This window comes from Rhinolophus sinicus, linkage group LG04 (genome assembly GCF_036562045.2).
Source record: "Rhinolophus sinicus isolate RSC01 linkage group LG04, ASM3656204v1, whole genome shotgun sequence".
In the NCBI taxonomy this organism is placed as follows: Eukaryota; Metazoa; Chordata; class Mammalia; order Chiroptera; family Rhinolophidae; genus Rhinolophus; species Rhinolophus sinicus.
Genome location: NC_133754.1, coordinates 24,901,217 through 24,920,274, shown reverse-complemented (window position 1 = coordinate 24,920,274; position 19,058 = coordinate 24,901,217). Strand labels below are relative to the sequence as shown.

The window sequence follows — 19,058 nt, the reverse complement described above, 5'->3', positions numbered from 1 at the left end:
ACTCATAGACACAGAGAACAAACTGATGGTTGCTAGATGGGAGGGGGTTGGGGGATGGGCAAGATGAAGGTAAAGGGATTATGAAGTACTAATTGGTAGTCACAGGATTGTCACAGGGATGTGAAATACAGCATGGGGAATATAATAAAAAATGTTGTAAAGACTGTGGTGTCAGATGGGTACTGGACTTATCGAGGGGATCACTTCATAGATTATATAAATGCCTGACCACTACATTGTACACCTGAAGCTAAACTAATATAAAATAATATTGAATGTCAGGTATCATTAAATACATATATATGGTCACGGGATGTAAAGTACAGCATAGGGAATGTAGTCAATGGTATTGTAACAGCTCTATATGATGTCAGAGGAGTAGTAGACTTGGTGGGGTTATCACTTTATGAGGGGTGTAAATGGCTAATTATGTTGTTTTGTATACCTGAAACAAACAAGTAAATAAATAGAAATGATACTCAAATTCATTACGAAAATAGAGGGAATACTTACTGACTCATTCTATTAGTTCAGTATTACCCTGACATCAAAACCAGACGAAAGCATTACATGAAATGAAAACCATAAGACAATGTTCCTCATGAACGTAGATGCAAAAGTCTTCCACAAAATATTAGCAAATCAAATTCAGCAACATTTAAAAAGGAATTACACCAAGGATTGCAAGTTTGGTTTAACATCTGAAAATTGATTAGTATTTATCAGAAGATTAAAAGACAGACATACATGATCATCTCAGTAGACGCAGCAAAAATATTTGACAAGATCCAACACGCATTCATGATAAAAGCTCTCAATGAATGAGGAATAAAAGGGAATTTTCACAAACTGTTAATGGCATTAAAAACAAGAAAACTTACCACTAACATCATACTTAGTGGTAAAAGATTGAGTGCTTTCCCCTTAAGAAAAGGAAAAATAAGGATGTCCACTTTCACCACTTCTATTCAACATTTTACTGGAGTTTCTAGCCAGTGCAGTAATGCAGGAATAAAAAATTTAAGGCACGCAAACTGGAAAGGAGAAAATAAAACTTTATTCGACAGATCCCTTATGTACAAAATCATAAGAAATACATTTTTTTAAAAAAACTACCATAACTTAGCGAGTTTAGCAAGGATGCAGGCTGCAAAATCAATTTTTAAAATTAATTGTATGAAATACCAGCCGCAAATAATCAGAAATTAAAATTTTAAATTCCATTGATAATAGTATCAAAAAGAATAAAACACTAAAGAATTTAACAAAACTAATACAAGTGGGCATGAAAGAACTTTCTGGGTTGATAAAAACGTTTTAAAATATGTTGTACAACTATATAAATTTACCAAAAATCACCAAACCATGTGCACTCACAATGATAAATTTTATGGTATGTTAATTATACTCAATGACATTGATTAAAACTATACATACAGAAAAAATCTGAATTATCTTTTTATTCTCACAACAAATAGAAATATTTTTATTTTCTCATAGAAAACAATATTATAAATTTGTCACATAATGAGGCAAAGATTATACAGCAAAAATGGGGCCATGTGTTTCAGAGGTGTGTTAATTAAAATATTTTATTTTTCTTAACTTTTTAGTATTTCTCAGCATTAAAAATAAATATTTGCCTTATTTTTATTTATAGTTTGTATAGCTTTTCTTATAGAAAAATTATGTAAGTTTGAGTAAAATTCACTTCTGCTCCTACTGTTCCCTAGTCCCTTTGTCTAAAGGGAACCACTCTTAATAGTTTATAATATAGCCTTCCAGAAATAATCTAATTAAATATAGTAACATAATCTAAATTATAATAATAATAACCTAATAGATAACCTCTCATTATTAAGGGCCAGGCTGTGCTCTAAGGACTTTCCATTTATTACATCACTTAATCCTTACATCAATTCTATGAGATAGGCACTATTTTTACCCATGTTATAGATGAGGATGCTGAGGTACCAAAAGATGTAACAACTTTCCTGTGGTAAATTTCAAACCCAGGAAATCTAGCTATAGAGCCCTACTCTTAACTACAACTCAAAATTGTATCTCAGTACACACTTAAGTGTGTGGGGTGAGGGAGGGGAATAGCAGTGATTTAAAGCATAGGTACATAGAGCTGTTTTGTTGTTGTTTTTTAAACATATGCTAGACACAATTTTCTGCAATGCTCTTTTGTCTCAACAATACGTCTTGAAGACAGAACTGGCTACATAAATATCTGGGCCCAGCACAGAATGAAATGTAAGGCCCCTTCTTCAAAAATGATGAAAAATTTCAAGAAGGCAACAGCAGCGTGTGAAACCAGGCACAGGATCGTTTTCAGTGATGGCCTGTCATCACAGGCCCATGAGGTCAGCCCTGCGTGGAGACCATAGAACCCAGTACTTTCACCTGTAACTTTTGTCCCAACCACAGCTGTCTCCCACCTCCTGAGCATTGGCTGATGAGAGAACTAGGTGCCGTCTTGATGTCACAATTTAGGGCCATGCCAGCTTTTCTGTTATGGTTGTCAGCTTATTGAGAGAGAGCCAACAAGCACACCCACACAGTTCCTGCTATTGACTAAGACAAAGAGAAAAAACGAGAGTCTGGCTGCATAAAAATGTGGATAGAGATCTGAGATTAGAAACCTGCAGTCTGAAACTACCTTGTTCCTTATCTTTCACTTTATTTTTAGCAAAGTAATTTAGGTCACTAATATTGACGAGATCAACAAAACTAGCACTAAACTCTTCCCCTCTGCCTGTCCCTCCCCACACCAAAACCAAAATTATCCCAACCCGCACTTGGAAGTAAAATTTATCAAGCTCCTTTACCCAAATGATGCTGAAAAATTGGATTGCTAGACTCTGAGCAGCATTTCCTATCATTTGAATTTTTTATTTCCTTTAAAGGTGAAAGCAGAAACCACCCAATGAGCTTCAGCTCAGCAGACAGATACTAATAAGACACATTTCTGACCTGGTGATGGAAGCTTTGCTTTGTTCTCTTCTGCATTTCCCAGCTAATCGCTTACAGCGACTTAGGGAATTAATTTGACACCTTGTTCACAAACTGATTGAACAAATAGCTAACAGGGTTAACTCTGTAACCGGAAGGACTACGGAACATGAGGCACTGGCCAGGCAAAGGACATCCAATTCTGTCTTCCAAAAAGACACAGGCAAGAAAAAAAGAGCCGAGAGGAAAATTTCCAGAACATTTCCATTTAGAAGCACGATGAAACTTGTTGACTAAGGTATCGACATTATCTAGGGCATGCATTTGACAATCTGGCACAGGTGACGAAACTGACAAACACACACAAGAAACTAGCACAACATTATCTGTAAATTGGTTGTGATTGAATACTTCATGTCATCAAGGGAATAGAGGCAATGAAAGAAAAGCCTTATTTCTCTGCAAAGAAAAGAATTTCTGTCAGAAAGAGACCAGGAAATAAAAGAGAAAAATGTCTTAAGAGAGATCACTATGCATTCTGTAAAGCACATATTGTAAAAGGAAAAGGGAAAAGCAGCTTGATTCTGAAACTATTCAGTGTAATTTTGTGTAAGCTGTTCTCTAAGGAGAGAGACTGAACCCTAATCAACCAGCATCTTCTTCCAGATGGCTCTAAGTGTGCCTTAATCTTCTTTTAAGAGAGGGTGGGGATGATTCCCTACTATGAGGAAAGGCACATATTAAGACTTGATCAGCTTTTTCGCGATGGGTTTGCCTCCAGAACACAGGTGTCATGAATACCACTGCTAAATCTAAGCCAAAATGGGAAAGGAAAAGACTCATACCAACATTGTCATCACTGAACATATAGATGTGGGCAAGTCTACCCGTTCTGGTCATCAGATCTACACATGTGATGGGATCAATAAAAGAACCATTGAAAAAATTGAGAAGGCGGCTGCTGAGATGGGAAAGGGCTCCTTCAAGTATGCCTGGGTCTTGGATAAACTGAAAGCTGAATGTGAATGTGGCATCACCATTGATACTTCCCTGCGGAAATTCAAGACCAGCAAGTATTATGTGACCATTACTGATGTGCCAGGACACGGGGACTTTTATCAAAAACATGATTCCAGGCACATCTCAGGCTGACTGTGCTGTCCTGATTGTTGCTGCTGGGGTTGGTCAATGTGAAGCGGATGTCTCCAAAAATGGGCAGACCCGTGAGCATGCCCTTCTGGCTTACACACTGGGTGTGAAACAACTAATCATTGGTGTTAGCAAAATGGATTCCACTGAGCTGCCTGACAGGCAGAAGAGAGACAAGGAAATCGTTAAGGAAGTCGGCACCTACATTTGTGCTAATTTCTGGTTGGAATGGTGACCACATGCGGGAGCCAAGTGCTGACATGCCTTGGTTCACGGATGGAAAGTCACCCGTAAAGATGGCAGTGCCAGTGGAACCACGCTGCTTGAAGCTCAGAATTGCATCCTGCCACCAACTCGTCCAACTGACAAACCTTTGCATCTGCCCTTCCAGGATGTCTACAAACTTGGTGGTATTGGTCCTGTCCCTGTGGGCCGAGTGGAGACTGGTGTTCTCAGACCCGATATGGTGGTCACCTTGGCTCCAGTCAATGTTACAACTGAAGTAAAGTCTGTTGAAATGCACCATGAAGCTTTGAGTGAAGCTCTTCCTAGGGACGATGTGGGCTTCAATGTCAAGAATGTGTCTGTCAAAGATGTACATTGTGGCAGTGTGGCTGGTGACAGCAAAATGATCCACCAATGGAAGCAGGTGTCTTCATGGCTCAGGTGATTATCCTGAACCACCCAGGCCAAATGCCAGATATGCACCTGTGCTTAATTGTCACACAGCTCACACTGCTTGCAAATTTGCTGAGCTGAAGAAGATTGATTGTCTATCAGGGAAAAAGCTGGATGATGGCCCGAAGTTTTAGAAATCTGGTGATGCTGCCATCGATACTGTTCCTGGCAAGCTCATGTCCATTGAGAGCTTCTCTCACTACCCTCCTTGGGGCTGTTTTGCTGTTCGTGACATGAGACAGACAGTTGCTGTGAGTGTCATCAAAGCAGTGGACAAGAAGGCAGTTGGAGCTGGCAAGGTGACCAAGTCTACCCAGAAAGCTCAGAAGGCTAAATGAATATTATCCCCAGTACCCGCCACCCCAGTCTTAATCAGTGGTGGAAGAACAGTCTTAGAACTCTGTCTCAATTGGCCATTTAAGTTTTACAGTGAAAGACTGGTTAATGATTACAATGCATCGTAAAATCTTCAGAAGGAAAAGAGAATGTTTTGTGGACCATTTGGTTTTTTTATGTGTGGCCATTTTTAAGTTATTAGTTTTTAAAACCAGTACTTTTTAATGGAAACAACTTGACTAAAAATCTGTCACAGAATTTTGAGACCCATTAAAACAAAGTTTAATGAGAAAAAAGAAGAAAAGACTTGATGAAAGGAGTTTGCCAATACACATTTGTAACTTAACACTCTCAGAATGATTTGTATGGGTTTTCACTTTGCCCATTCTCTGCCTGGCAATTTTTGGCTCATGAGTGCTGAGCTGATGGCATGCTTCAGTAGAATTCTGTTTCTGGAATGGCTGCCAAGTCCACGGCTTTTTTTTTTTTTTGCCCCCAAGATACCCTTAATACTTGTTGAATGAATAGAACTAGAGACCACATCCCCACATCCCATGGCATACCAGTTGACAAGGTAGGAACTGGAGGAGGAAAGCCACGTTGGCACCCGTTAGCTGAAGGCACGGAGCCTGCGTTCCATCCTTGTCTACGCAGAACATAGTAATGTGAACACGGCTGCAGAATTTAATCCGATGGTACTTCCAGCTTCATGAGCATTTTCAGCAGTTTTTAGTTTTATTATTATTATTACTACTACTATTACTATTACTATTACTAGCACAGTAACAGAGCTTACCTAAAACAATGCCACAGTGTCAACATTGAAGTCGTAATTACTGAGGAGTTTCTGGGAGAAAGTATTCTTGAGAAAGGATTCCTGGTCATTACACTTATTCATTCATTCATTTGTTTAGTCATCCAACCATTTATTGAGCACCTACTAAGTCTCTGTCATGGTGCTAAGATCCTGAAGCTATGCAGGTAAATAAAGTAACATATCCTACCTGCCCTCAGGTTTATAATCTAGTGGGGATATTTTAAGTACAGTAATTGGATCAGGGCTGTGATGCCATAGTATGTTATGGGATTCAAACTTTGAAGGATTCTTAATCATACTTAGGGAGTTATAAAGTATTCCCAGAGAAGAGGCAACAAAGCATAGACCTGAAAAATGAATATGATGTAGCCGGCAAAAGGTGGGAAAGGATATTTCAATAGAAGGGATAACTCTTTGCAAAATGCCAAAGGCAAGTCCAGGGAGAGCCATGCTGGGAACTAAAGGAAGTTCCTGATGACTGGGGGTAGAGTTGCGGCTGAGGATGGGACTGGAGGCTAGAGAGGACAGCAATAAGGCACCATCCTCTTTTATACCTAGATAGGGATCTACATTTAAATGAATTACATTCTGCAAACTCAGACTATGCTAAATGCTGCCAGAAACACAAGGCTCGGTACGAAACTGAGCTCCTCTACCCTCAAGGAGCTTGAGTCATTCGTAGCAGATTCTCAGTGTCCAAGATCTGTGTCAAATCACAGAACAAATAATCCATGAGATGCAAGATGTCTCACAATGATACTGAGCGCTGATTCAGAAGAGCTGGCTCGTGAAGGAAGAACAATCTCGCTCTTTCACTTTTGGGTTTTAGCATGATTTGAAGGTGGATATGTGTGCATGTTTAAAACACACCAAGAGGGATTCTTGAATTTCCTACATTCTACCAACATTAAGTAATGAAGGTGAAATAAAGAAAGGGGGTGAATCAAAATGATCTCTTTTGAATTTTAGAAATATTAAGAAGAGGGAATGTCTATCACAATAATATTGCGGCATGTGCTTTGTGACATAGCGGCAGCAGGCAGAACTTAAAAAAATTGGAGAAAGAATTTACCTCAAACTTCCCCTTTTTTTGTGAAAGTTTGGAAAGACTATTTTCCATCTGATTTTGTAAAGTAATTACAGAACATCATTTTCCCCTCAAAGTCTATATGTTTGACTAATATATAATCTAAGAAATCTTCAAGGGCTTTTGGAAGGTTCTCAGAAGACATTTGGAATTTTGGAGACATAAAATGAAAGGCAGTGCCTATTTTAAAGTCGTAGATATTTAAACAAATATGCCAAAGCTAACATTAAATATCAAGCTACTCATCATTATTCGGGATAATTAGAGATATTTAATGATATTCTCTCTTCAGTATAGTTTTGGTGGGATAATAGGCTTTTTGATAAGTTCCTTTCTGGACCCAATTCCAGTTTTAATCAGAGGTGTGATTTGTTAGATCTCCAGCGTATGCGTGTTTTAAACAAAGACCTGCACAGCCAACTACAACTAAACAAACAAATTAACTACAATAATAACTTGGAAAACCACTAACCTAGATAGCAGTCCCCAATCTCTGATCAGAGGACTCCTAGTTTAAGGTAAATAGTTTAAGGCAAAAACATTTCAAATCCATACCAACCAATGTCTCTCTATACCACACTGAATCTCATGCAAATATGTGTGCCATCTCTTAAAAATATGTTCACATAGTGTTACGTATTAATAAATAGAAAACACTTAAGGGTTACTAAATTTATGGTAGTTTTTGTCATTTGCCCTCAAGCAGCATAGTCTAAAAATATAAGATAGCTTAAAATGTTTTTATCTTAAAAAAGAATCCTCATTCTGTAGGACAGAGGCCTATTTAGTATTTTCTGTTAGTGAGAGGGTTACTTTTTGTTCTAATTCACAGGCCACTTATAAGCGTATTATATATGCCATTACAGGTAAATAGTTTAAGGCTATAATGAAGCAGAATTTAGCCGGCCTGAGTAATGTGCTCAGGTGCAGTTCTCCACCTACACAAAGTCCCACAAAAATCCCAGGGCTGGTCAGGAAAAGAGAATGTATGACTTCTTGTCTGCTAATAAGTGCAGAACTATATCTTAATCTCAATTTCAGCAACTTTTTTTGGTCTAATTTATCAGGTACTGTTATCACTTTTTTCTACTGCATGATGCTTTCATGCTGTTTTTAAAGATGTAATTATTCATGTGACTCATTGCAAGCTATCTCAAATCCTTTTTTTGAAAGTAGGTGTGGCACGAATAATAAACTAATTAACTTGCAATGTAGTACAAGAAATAGATTTCATTATAAAGCAAAGAGTTCTGAAAAACTTAGATATTTTTTCAGAATAATGTGTCTCACTGGGCTGAAATCTTTGTCTGAATGAGAAACAAACTTTTCAATTCTAGGCAAATAAAACTAATTGAACACTTATTGACTGTATTATATGTGCTGCTTGGTGCTAGGAAACAAAGATAAATTAAAATCACCTGCAATATTTTTACTCTCTATTAGTTGAGAAAATGGTGTCTGAGGGCAGGAGGTGTCTTCGGTGGCTTTGTTCACAATTTTCCTTTTGTTTGAAGTGCTATAGAAGCAGAGAAAAGAGAGCAATTTTTGTGGCACTTGGGGAAGTAGAAAGTGAATCAAGAAAGTTGTGCTTCATCAAAGAGACAGCTGAGATGTCTGGAAGGATTAGCTGTGTTTCACCAGGCAAAGAAAAGAGGAAGGTCACTCCAGGGAAAGAGATCAGTATGAACAAAGGCACACTCCCAGTTTTCCTTTTATCTCTCTCACTGTTTTATTAGCTCTTCCTCCTTGACCCATCCCTAAATAATTGGGGTTACTCGGGACTCTAGCCTGGGCTCACTTACCATCTCTGACTACAAACAAGTCTTAAGCAATTCTCATCCACACCCATGGATGGCTTGATGCCCATCTTTATGTTGATGACAACTAAATATGTATCTCCAGCCCAGATCGCTCCGCTGAGCTCCAGATGAATGTAACCAAACCCTTCGCGACATCTCTTCCTTGGTATCTCCCAGACCAAACTCAACAAACTCAACATGTTCAGAACTGAATCCGTCTCCTTCTCCTACTCTTCCTCCTGTAATTTTCCCGTTTCAGTTACTGGCACTATGATACCCCAGGGGCTCACATCAGAATCCTGGGTGCCATCCATGACTCCTCCCTTTTTCTCACCCACAGCCCCCATCCAATAAATTGTCAAGTTCTATCAAGATAGTGTCTGAAGTAGTTCATGAATTGACTCACTCTGTCCCTGTTGCTTCCACCTTTCTCTTACATTCTACATCATGTCCTTAATTCCTGTGTCCTAACTCGCCAGCAGTAACTCGCCAGCAGAAGGTGAGGAGGGGTAAACAGGAATATGAGGCTCAATGGAAATGGTTCGTGCTAGAAGTGATGCCCTGAGGCTAGAGAACGGTACCCGGTATGGCTTGGTGTTTCGTGTTGTTGGCAGTCACAGCAAGTCCACCTGTCTGAAAGCTACAAGCTGAGTAAGCACAGGACACGCTACTCCTTTGCGGTGGGGAGGTATCAGCAGTGCTCCTGCCAAGTCCATTTGTCTTAAGTTAAAGCGATTCTTTAACTTAAGGAATAGTGAGTAATGCGTAGGAGGTGCAGTCCCCTCCTCTGATTTTTCTCACTTAGGGACCTCGCGACAAATATGTGAGGCTCCCGTCTTAAGACTCAAACAAAAACTGGAATAAATTAATGAATGAAGGAACCGTATTTCCTCATTTGAGAACTGCTCGTTTATAGCCTTTATCCATTTATCTTTGTGTATGTTAAACGAATTTTAAAAGTTCATCTTATAATAAAAAGGGAAACACTATTTAGGTCACATTGGCTGCAAAAAGATTTTTCCTAGTTTTGTGTATGTGTGTGTTTGTGTTAGCAAATTTGTGTCCATGTCCTTTTTCTCTCCCTCCCAGACACACACTCTCTCCTGCTCTGGCACATGCCCTGAATGCTTGGAAATCCCTAAATGGACGAGGGCGATTACAGCCAGCCCAGAGTGGCACTGCAACTCATAGGAAGACATTTCTCAAAACTAAATACTGTAAGGCAGGGCTTTTCACTTTATTGTAAAACAATTCCACGGTTTTTAAAACATGTTTTTCAAACACAATATGCACTGAGTTAACTGAAGGTTTGGAATAAAATGTTAGTACAACTCATTTCACTTGAGTATGTCTATTTTCAGAATGGCCATTGTGCCAAGGACATGTTGATCAAGTGACTTCCCCTAAGTGTTTTGGCAGCGCAGCCTGATGACACACCGCCGGTTATCAACAGCACATTCAAGCTCAGGAGAACTGAAGCCTGAGCCCACAGGGCTCACACCCCTGGACTTCAAACACAGGCCTCCGACGTGCTAAGTGAGCCCTGGCTAATACCTGTCTGGACTCTCTCATTCATTTAAAACATTTATTTTTTATTACTATTAAAGTGAATCATGGTAAAGAATGTAAAGGGTACAAAAGGTGGGATCTTTCTCCAGTCGCCTTAACACTTCCTGTTAAAATATACATATCACAGTGCACCCTGTTTGTTTTACTTAATCATACACACTTTATATGTTTATGACATATGACAAAAATCTGCATATACAGCTCATTTTTATATTGATAAATGATGCTACACTGTATTAATGAGCCTCTGGCAAATATAAGAAGAGAGCATGAAATCAAGGAAATATGTCCGGGAAGTAACTAGAAGTAGAAAATGTAAAGAATTTTAATTTTGTGGAGCCCAACTCTACAAAAATATAATTAAAAGTGGAAATAAATGGATGTTTTTCAAAAAAAAAACCTGTAAGTGATTTATAGGGCGGCCCTGGGACCCTGGACACAGAGATCATTTTAAATTCAGGATACACTGAGCCAAAGCACGTCCAGCTGATGTACTTAACAGAGTCACTGCGCCTGCCTAATGAGATATTACACCTCCAATAAAGTCACTGTACTGTGTCTAATGAGTGCCTAGCACTCCATATATATTTGTGGAATGAAGGCATCCACTATGCAGAGTGAACCAGTAATGAACCTGAGAGCTTACTTTCTGAAGCGCTCTCCTCTGTGGGAATATCACCCACAGCTCCTGTGACAGCCACCATCTGCAAGTTAGACGTTAACAATTTCTTTTCTTTATCCTCACTGTCATTCGGATGAGAGACAAGTTCTGATTTAGTAGGAGCTTATTTTCACAACTATCCTTATGTTCTCCGACTCAAATTCACGGAAGGTAATTAAATCCATCCTGGTTACATCGGAATGCCGTGGGTTATAAATTTTCTCCTTTACAATTGATATTAATGTCTTTTGGGTTGGCAGGAGGAATCATATAAAGACAGTGAGGCCCTCTGTTTTGGGATCAGGTAATTAGGTGAATCTCCTCCTTGTGCAGATAGCTAAGTCAGAAATGTTCATTTTTGCATTAAATTTTAGTTTTTATATAGTTTTTAAGGTAGCTCTGAATTATATAAAAATGACAGAGTAGATATGGTTTCTGTTTCCTGAGACGCTTAAGATCACTATTTACTCAGTCTGAGGCTTTTTCACTAGGAAAGAGAGGGGAAGCGATGGTATCTATAGCAAAAGGACCCTGAGTTTATTGGGGGTGTGAATAGATAAGAATGAAAGTAGAAATCAGATTTCATCAAGAAAGAGTAAGAAAGGGTTTTCATCAGATGAGGCAGAAAAGAAATGTCATTACAGCTGGTCAGAGATCCATGTCAGTAAAAGAAAGAGAAAAAACATGTACGTCTCACTATTTCAAGGAGAGGAGTAGCCCTCTATGAGTTTTATTATGTGCTTTAATTGATAGAGAGAACTGGAAATCAAGACATCTTGGTTCTGTTCCCATAATTTGAATGCTTTCACGTCGCTCTTTCTGACTTGATCAAAATATTCTCCGCGTGCAGTGGTTTAAGAGTACAGCTCTGTAACCACCATTACAGAACAAGCAATTCAAGTAAGTCATTACATTTTAAGTACTTCTTAATTCAGAAATAAAGGAACTAAATGTAGGCAGGAGATTTAAAAGTCCATAATGATATCAGCTTAAATGAGCCTTCTGGAGTTATGTTGTAAAAAATCTGTTATTCAACAGCTACTCAGAAAATTGGAACCCAGTGGCAGACAAGAAAGGGCTCCTTATCAGAGCCCAGAACTTGCTCCAGGTAGAGCTAATTTTACCCACTTCCTTCTCTCTTTTCCTTACCTGAGAGTGAGAGAGCTCTCCAGTATCTGATGATTAGACACCTCCAACTTTGACCTCCAATGCCTGCAGGTCACTTAAGTCTACAATATCTAAAGCAGTGGTTCTCCCTGCTGGCTGCACATTAGGACCACATGCGGCCGTCAAAAAGAATGACTGTTGCTCATGCCTTAACCCAGATCATTTGAGTCAGAATCTCTCGGCTGAGAGCCTTGTTAGTATTTTTTTAGCATGCCATATGAAATTCTAGTGCAGCAGGGATGGAGAGTAGGTCCCGACAGGAGGGAACCAGAGACATCTTGACCCTGGCATTGCTTCTGAGACATCAGGTCTCCAGAATGGTGGAATCAGTTCTGGAGGGATTTCTGGCTCCCTAGAGAAGCCTGGCTTCATATTACAAATTTAGGGCCAGATTAAATGTAGAGGCAAGTCCTACTTTATCCTTTCTCTACCCCCAAGACTGGGGTGGAAAGACAGTTACCTCAGGATTCCCCTAATCAAAATCCAAAACCACATGGCAGGGTGGAGGCCTAAGAAATGTCTTAGAGAAACCAGCCAAACATCATGCATTTAATTTCTGACTAGTTCTTATAGACGGGATTCTGTGTGTTCGGCAACTCTCATATCTCAATTCACTAGCACATCAACTTCTTTGAACTAGGGTTTTCTTTGTTTGGTTTGATCTTTTTGAATTTATTTAAACTGAAAAAAAAAAAACAAAAAAACAAAACAGTCCACCCATTTCTCCCCCTACCACCCTTTACCACCAGCAGTCACACCAATCTGTTCTCTAAACCTATGTTCGTTTGCTTTTTTAGATTCCACATATAAGAGACATTTACAGTATTTTCCTTTCTCTGTCTGTCTGATTTCACTTCGCATAATGCCCTCAAGGTCCATCCATGTTGTCACAAGTGGCAAGATTTCATTCTTTTTTATGGCAGAGTAATATTCGTGTGTGTGTGTGTGTGTGTGTGTGCGTGTGTGTGTGTACCACAGTTTCTTTACCTATCCATCATCTATGGCCACTTAGGTTGTTTCCATGTCTTGGCTAAGGTTAATAACCCACTTCACAAATGAGGAAACAGACGATTCAGAGATCATCAGTAATCAACACAAAATCACCCTTCTGGAAAGTGGCCAAATCAGGATTTAAACTCCAGGCTTTCAGATTCCAAGCCCTGTTCCTTCTGTTAGCCGACATTGGGCAGACATGTCTTCCCCATGCTGCCACGCTACCTGTGGGAAACGCAGCGTCCGCTGTAAGCAGGAGGCACACTGCTGTGTCTCTGTGGTGTTACGATCACCATCTCCATGTCTGAGCGTGGAGCTTTCAGACATTTTCATGTTTTTTAGCCCAAAATTAAACCTCTCAACACCATTTGAGAAAGGATAAAAGAAGCACTTTTCACCCAATTCTGGCGTAAGGTTTGAGAATTCAGCTACCTATGCCAATACACTCTCAAATTGGTGACTCTTTTCTTCTTGAACCTGGGAAGAAAGGGAGGAATTCCAGGGCGGAAGGGGAGATTCTTTGGCACAGAAAAACTGCTTCCCTATGTTCTACTCATTTAAAAATAAAGGAGGAGAGAGTCCCAGAGAGTTTGTGAGGAAATTAAGAATGCCTGCTGCTTCACTGTGTGTTCCAGTAATTAAAGATTGATTTACGGTCACAGACTCTTCTAAATGGATGGAGTTAAACTTTATTCTCATCTTAACCTGAATTACTTTAATTATCGGAGAACAGTAGTTCTGACTGGGGCCAACAGAGGCCTGATTTCTGAATGGGTAAACTATGCAGGAGAGCCAAAACATAAGGAAGTGGAGGTAAAGACGAAAAATAATCCATTTTTTTTCTTTGATAAATTTTTAAGATAAATAAGCATAATTCCAGATGTGCAACTGCCAGATTTGTGTTTCATACCTGAACAGCTGATCATTGCATGTAGGACATTAAAAAGCCCAGTGACTGCGTCTTTTATAGTATTGAATAAAATTGACTTACAGTATTGAATAAAATTGATGGAGATGGGGAGAAAAGACAAACCTTGCTTTCTTTACAACCTGTCTAGCCAGGGCTGCTGAGCTAGGGTTTGGATTCCGGCTGGTGTCCTGCAAGACAAGGATGCTCTCTGTCTTTGGGCAGCCAGGTAAGGTCAGAGGTGGCCCATGTCTTAAGTCACTTGTAGCATAGAGGATCCTCAACTCTGTTCCAAATACTCATATTTACCAATGGCTGCAATACAAATATTTTTATTTTTTATGAGTAACGTGATAAATACTAGGAAGCCCTCTAGACGGGAAGCAACAGCTACTATAAAGTCAAGCATTTCTTCTGTACGTGGCCCAACCCAGAATATCTAGATTTGTTAGGACAGCTAAATCCCAGCTTACCCCTCATTCAGCCCATGATCTCACCCCAAAGTATAGAAATCCTGGCACTTCATTCAAGCAGACATTTTTCAATGGGAGAAATAGGCGTGTGTATGTGCCAACCATTTCCCAATATTTCTGTACGCAGGCAAGAAAGGACTGCCATATAAAATCCATGGAATTCCTATGTTCAATACCATACTTGTGGAATTGCTATATTTAGTAGATGAATAAGAATTAATGCTACTGTATCTTATATTTAAGGTTTGATCTAAAAGAAAACAAAGAGAAAATCAGAGTTTTTTGAAAGCAGAATGTGTTATAGGGGAAAATATGCGCATATATATGGTAATCAAATGCGCATATATATATATACACACACATACACACATACACACATGCAAATAGATATTTGGCAATAAAATAAATATATGTATTTACCAATTAAATACAACTACTTGAGATTTTCAAATATCAGCTCTTTGAAGAAATAAAAAGTGCCTTAGAACGTTCACCCTATTACATACCCTGGCAAATAAACATAAGGGCAACTATTAAAAGAATGAGCATCGGGGCCTGTGCTGAGCAGAAAGCATGGCATTCTAGGATTACAATGATAATTCTACTTTTACAGAATTGAACCGCACAGCATTGTTAGCCCTAAGTGCCTTTCCCTTGGAGGTTATAGAAAAGAATGGCGCTATATTGAATGACCTTCAATTATTCAGTTTCCTTCTAAGGATAGTGATCTGTATTCTAGATCCAACTGTGGGTCAGAGACATTAAATAAGAGAAAACTCAAAGAGAATAGCAGCAGAGGAACAAGTTACTGAAAAACACGAGCACCTGATCTGTTTCCTACGGACAATTCCTTGCGCTCTTTAGGGCATATATATATTTATCTTCTCTCCCCCTCCTTTGGAAATAAACAAGTCTAACAACACCAGATGTGAATGGCCAATTTGAATTTTAAATTTTGAAGGGCCCTGAACCCTGCAGGTAAGAAGCAGGTAGCAACTGGAGAGCAGAGTATCACCTTCCGAAACCATAACCTACCTCTGCCGCTACAGACTTTGGGTCTTGGCAACAAGAGGCTAGTGACATGGCAGCCGGGAGCTGCCTCTGCTGCTGCTTTTGACACAGGTAGGCGGAAATGGATGTGAGAGGAGCTCAGAGTCTCCAAAGCACGACAGCCTGGCACGGTGAACGCTGCACAGCCAGACGGGTTCTCTGTTCTCTCCAAGCCCCAGAAGGTATGAGCTATAGGCTCAGCCAAGTAGGAAGGACATCTCGATTTAACAAGTAGCTGCCAAGGCACCTGGCTGTTGGTCTTACCCAGCACTCAGCGCTGTGTAATGATCAGCCAGCACAAAACCCCTGCATCCACCAGAGGTTTGTGGGGAGGCTGGCGACACATGCCCAACTTCACACACTGGCATGTGTACCGGGGGGATTCTAACCCACCCCCCACAAAACAAAAGGCATTCTTTAATGTGGGGAGATACTCCAAGAGGTGATGTTTCTAAGACCATTGACAGATGGTAAAGAAAGGCAAGTTGGGAATTTATAGAGAGGCTGTACTAGAACAATGTTTTCAAGTTCAACCTGAGGTCAGTAGAGTTTGCTAGATATGAGAAACATGGAAATAAATGTTCTTTCTCTTTTCCAAGTGATTTGAGGAAAATATTCACTCTGAGAAAGCACTTCCTTATGCTTCTCAAGATGAAAAGAAGCTTTCTATTTATGTAGTATCCAAATGCCCTGGTGAGAAGCAAAACTTATTTGTCAAACACGCTGAACCTACCCACCCAGACTGACTCATCCACCATCTCATATGCACTCTGCAATCCAGAATCTTTAAAAAGGAAAATCACATATTTTGTTGCTGTTTCTTCCCAGATAGTACTTCTTCTGACTTTTTGCAGCTTTATGGGGTTTTTTTTTTCTACTTCACTATGTTACTTTTAAAAGCTTTTCAGTTTATTGCTAATTTCCCCCTTTTCAGGCTCAGTTGTACAATATGGTATGTGTGTTGGCTTGTAATTTTGGAGCTGAATTTATGGGCCTGCTATATAGTTCAAATGATATTCTATTTTTGCTTGTTTTACTTTTGCCTGGACTTGATATGTTTTATGAGGTTCTTTCCTATAGTACTGGCATTCATATCTGGCATAACCAAAATACTATCTCTTATTTAATATGCCTTCAACATTTCAAGCCTAAGTATTTCCTTCTCTTTTGTATGATATTGGAGCTTGTTGTGCTTTTTTTTAATATCTGGAAATGTTTCCTTCCACATCAGAATCTCAAATTTGTGAGAAATCCTTTTGGAGGATGTGCTTTGGAGGGCAGAGAGGACAGACAGCCACCACAGACCCTCGGTCCACTGAGTCCCAGGGTCCCTCTGGACAGCTGTGGGGATGGGGTGAGGTTGGTGTGGGAGACAAGGTCTGATTCTCTACCCCTTTGCTCCAGTGCCCTTACCTGCCTGGTTCCCCTTCTCTGTGCCAGTGAGGTGCTGCCTCGTTGCTCCCTTTAGTAAACAGACTGCTCTTTTCTAGGCTCCTCACGTTCACAGTAAAAATGAGCCAGGCTGCTTGTGCTGGGATATCTCGTACAGGCTGACTTGACTCACCAAAGAAAATTTGAGAACAGGACAAAATTGTAGACAGGCTTGGAGAAACACAGAGCGGCTCAGAAAGATGGGCGCCTGCATTAGCCCACGGAATAAACATAATTCACAAACCACTCCACCCAAAGGAAGCTATAAAAATCTGAATGATTCCTCAGGAGACCCTAGATCTAGCCTGGCCCTGCCTCTGCACAAGTGACTTTGCACAAGGAATTTCTCAGGACTGATTTTCACGTAAGCCAGAGGTGAACGAGACAATGAAATCTTCTAGCCGAACTCCTGCTCTTCCTGGTATGGAAATGGGAGGTTGGAGCAGTTAAGTGACCTGCCAAGGACACAGTTAGTTAAATGCAGGTCTCCTGGCTGTCATTTAAAAAAATTTTTTTCATCACATCATACAGTTTCTTTCATCTGCAAAACTTGAGTGTGGGTGGAGAGGAGAGTGGTGGGGGTGACAATTGTTAAAGTTTCTTGAAGTTTTAATGCTCCACAGTCCATGACTGTAGGAAGTTAGGTTCAGGACTTGTAGGAAACACGTTCGAGCAACCATTCTCATTGCTCTGTCCCTTCTCCCTCTCCCCACCCCATTTCTCCACACCCATCACTGATTTCTTTTCTATCCCCTATTTCCCTTCTGCTCATGATTCTGAGTTTGGAAATACCTTATTCTGGGTTAGAGTTTATTTTGCACAGCTTATTTCCTTTGGAGGAAAAGCACTAGAGATAACCAGTTGGTAAATAAAAATTATGCCTTTCAAAGAGGCAGTGTTTTGGGTTTTTGTTTTGTTTTGTTTTGTTTTGTGTGTTTTTTGGGAGAGCATCGAAGGGAAAAATAAAAAGATTTTGTTTTATATTTTGGGTTTCCGAGTCTTAACCATTTCTATAAAAGGGAGCAAGAAAGAAAAGCCAGGAGGCTGGCTTCTGGAAAATGCCCGTATTTTAATTCAAGTGTTGTCTGAGAAGAAGATAAAGCAGAGAGTACTCACTGTACTAATGTGAAAAAGATGAATGACACCTAAATGGGTTTTCTTTGCATCACAGACCATGGTTAAGTGTTTTACATGCATTTGTCACTGCTATTAATGTAATCACATAAAACTTTCTCTTGTTCTCAAGTGCTTTTAAAGTGAGCTATTTGAGCTTTTGATTCTGCAGGTTTTCCTTCTCTTTCAAAATTAGCAAAGGTAATATGTAAGCCCTGAAACTTTTTTTTTTTTTTTAAAGTAAGAGCAGAAGTAAAGAAAAGAATATGATGTCTGGGTAAATTGAGAACTGTGGGCATTACCTTTCAAGGGCTGTTACCCGTAACTATCATAAAAATATCCTGAGAGGATCATAAAGAACGTTGCAAGTGTTTTCTGTATTATATAATATTAATGCCAGATCATCTACACAGGCTTTCCACATAGGTTTTCTTCCCCTACTGTGTTTTCCCTGTGACTCAGGAGCTTACAACTACCTCAAGGAGAGACCCAAATCCCAGCTGCACCCCACGCAGCAGGGGAGCCTTGGCAAGGGGACGGGGCAGTCATAGGCCTCGCTGTGGCCCAGGTTTCTGAGGCCCACGGCGTTAGAACTAGGATTATAGGAAGCTCCTCTTTAGCCCTTCGTTGCACCCCCACCCCCACCTCAGGAGTGGAAAGGGAACCTGCCTCCTTTCCTTGCTTCAACTGGAAATACCTGGATTTAAAATTTGGCTCTACCATTTCCTGTCGCCGTGGCATTAAGCAAATTACTTAACCCCCCTAAGCCTCAGTGCCTCATCATACATCACCCATCTTACAGGGCTCCCCTGAGGTCAGGCATGGAAAGCACCTTTCAAAGAGGCTGGCACCCGAGATGCACGGACTGGA

The 19,058-nt window shown here is 40.0% G+C and overlaps 1 pseudogene; it reads left to right on the top strand.

Moving 5' to 3' along the window:
• The first annotated feature begins 3,780 nt into the window (after positions 1-3,780).
• LOC109450631 (elongation factor 1-alpha 1) lies at positions 3,781-5,123 on the top strand (annotated as a pseudogene).
• The last annotated feature ends 13,935 nt before the right edge of the window (positions 5,124-19,058 follow it).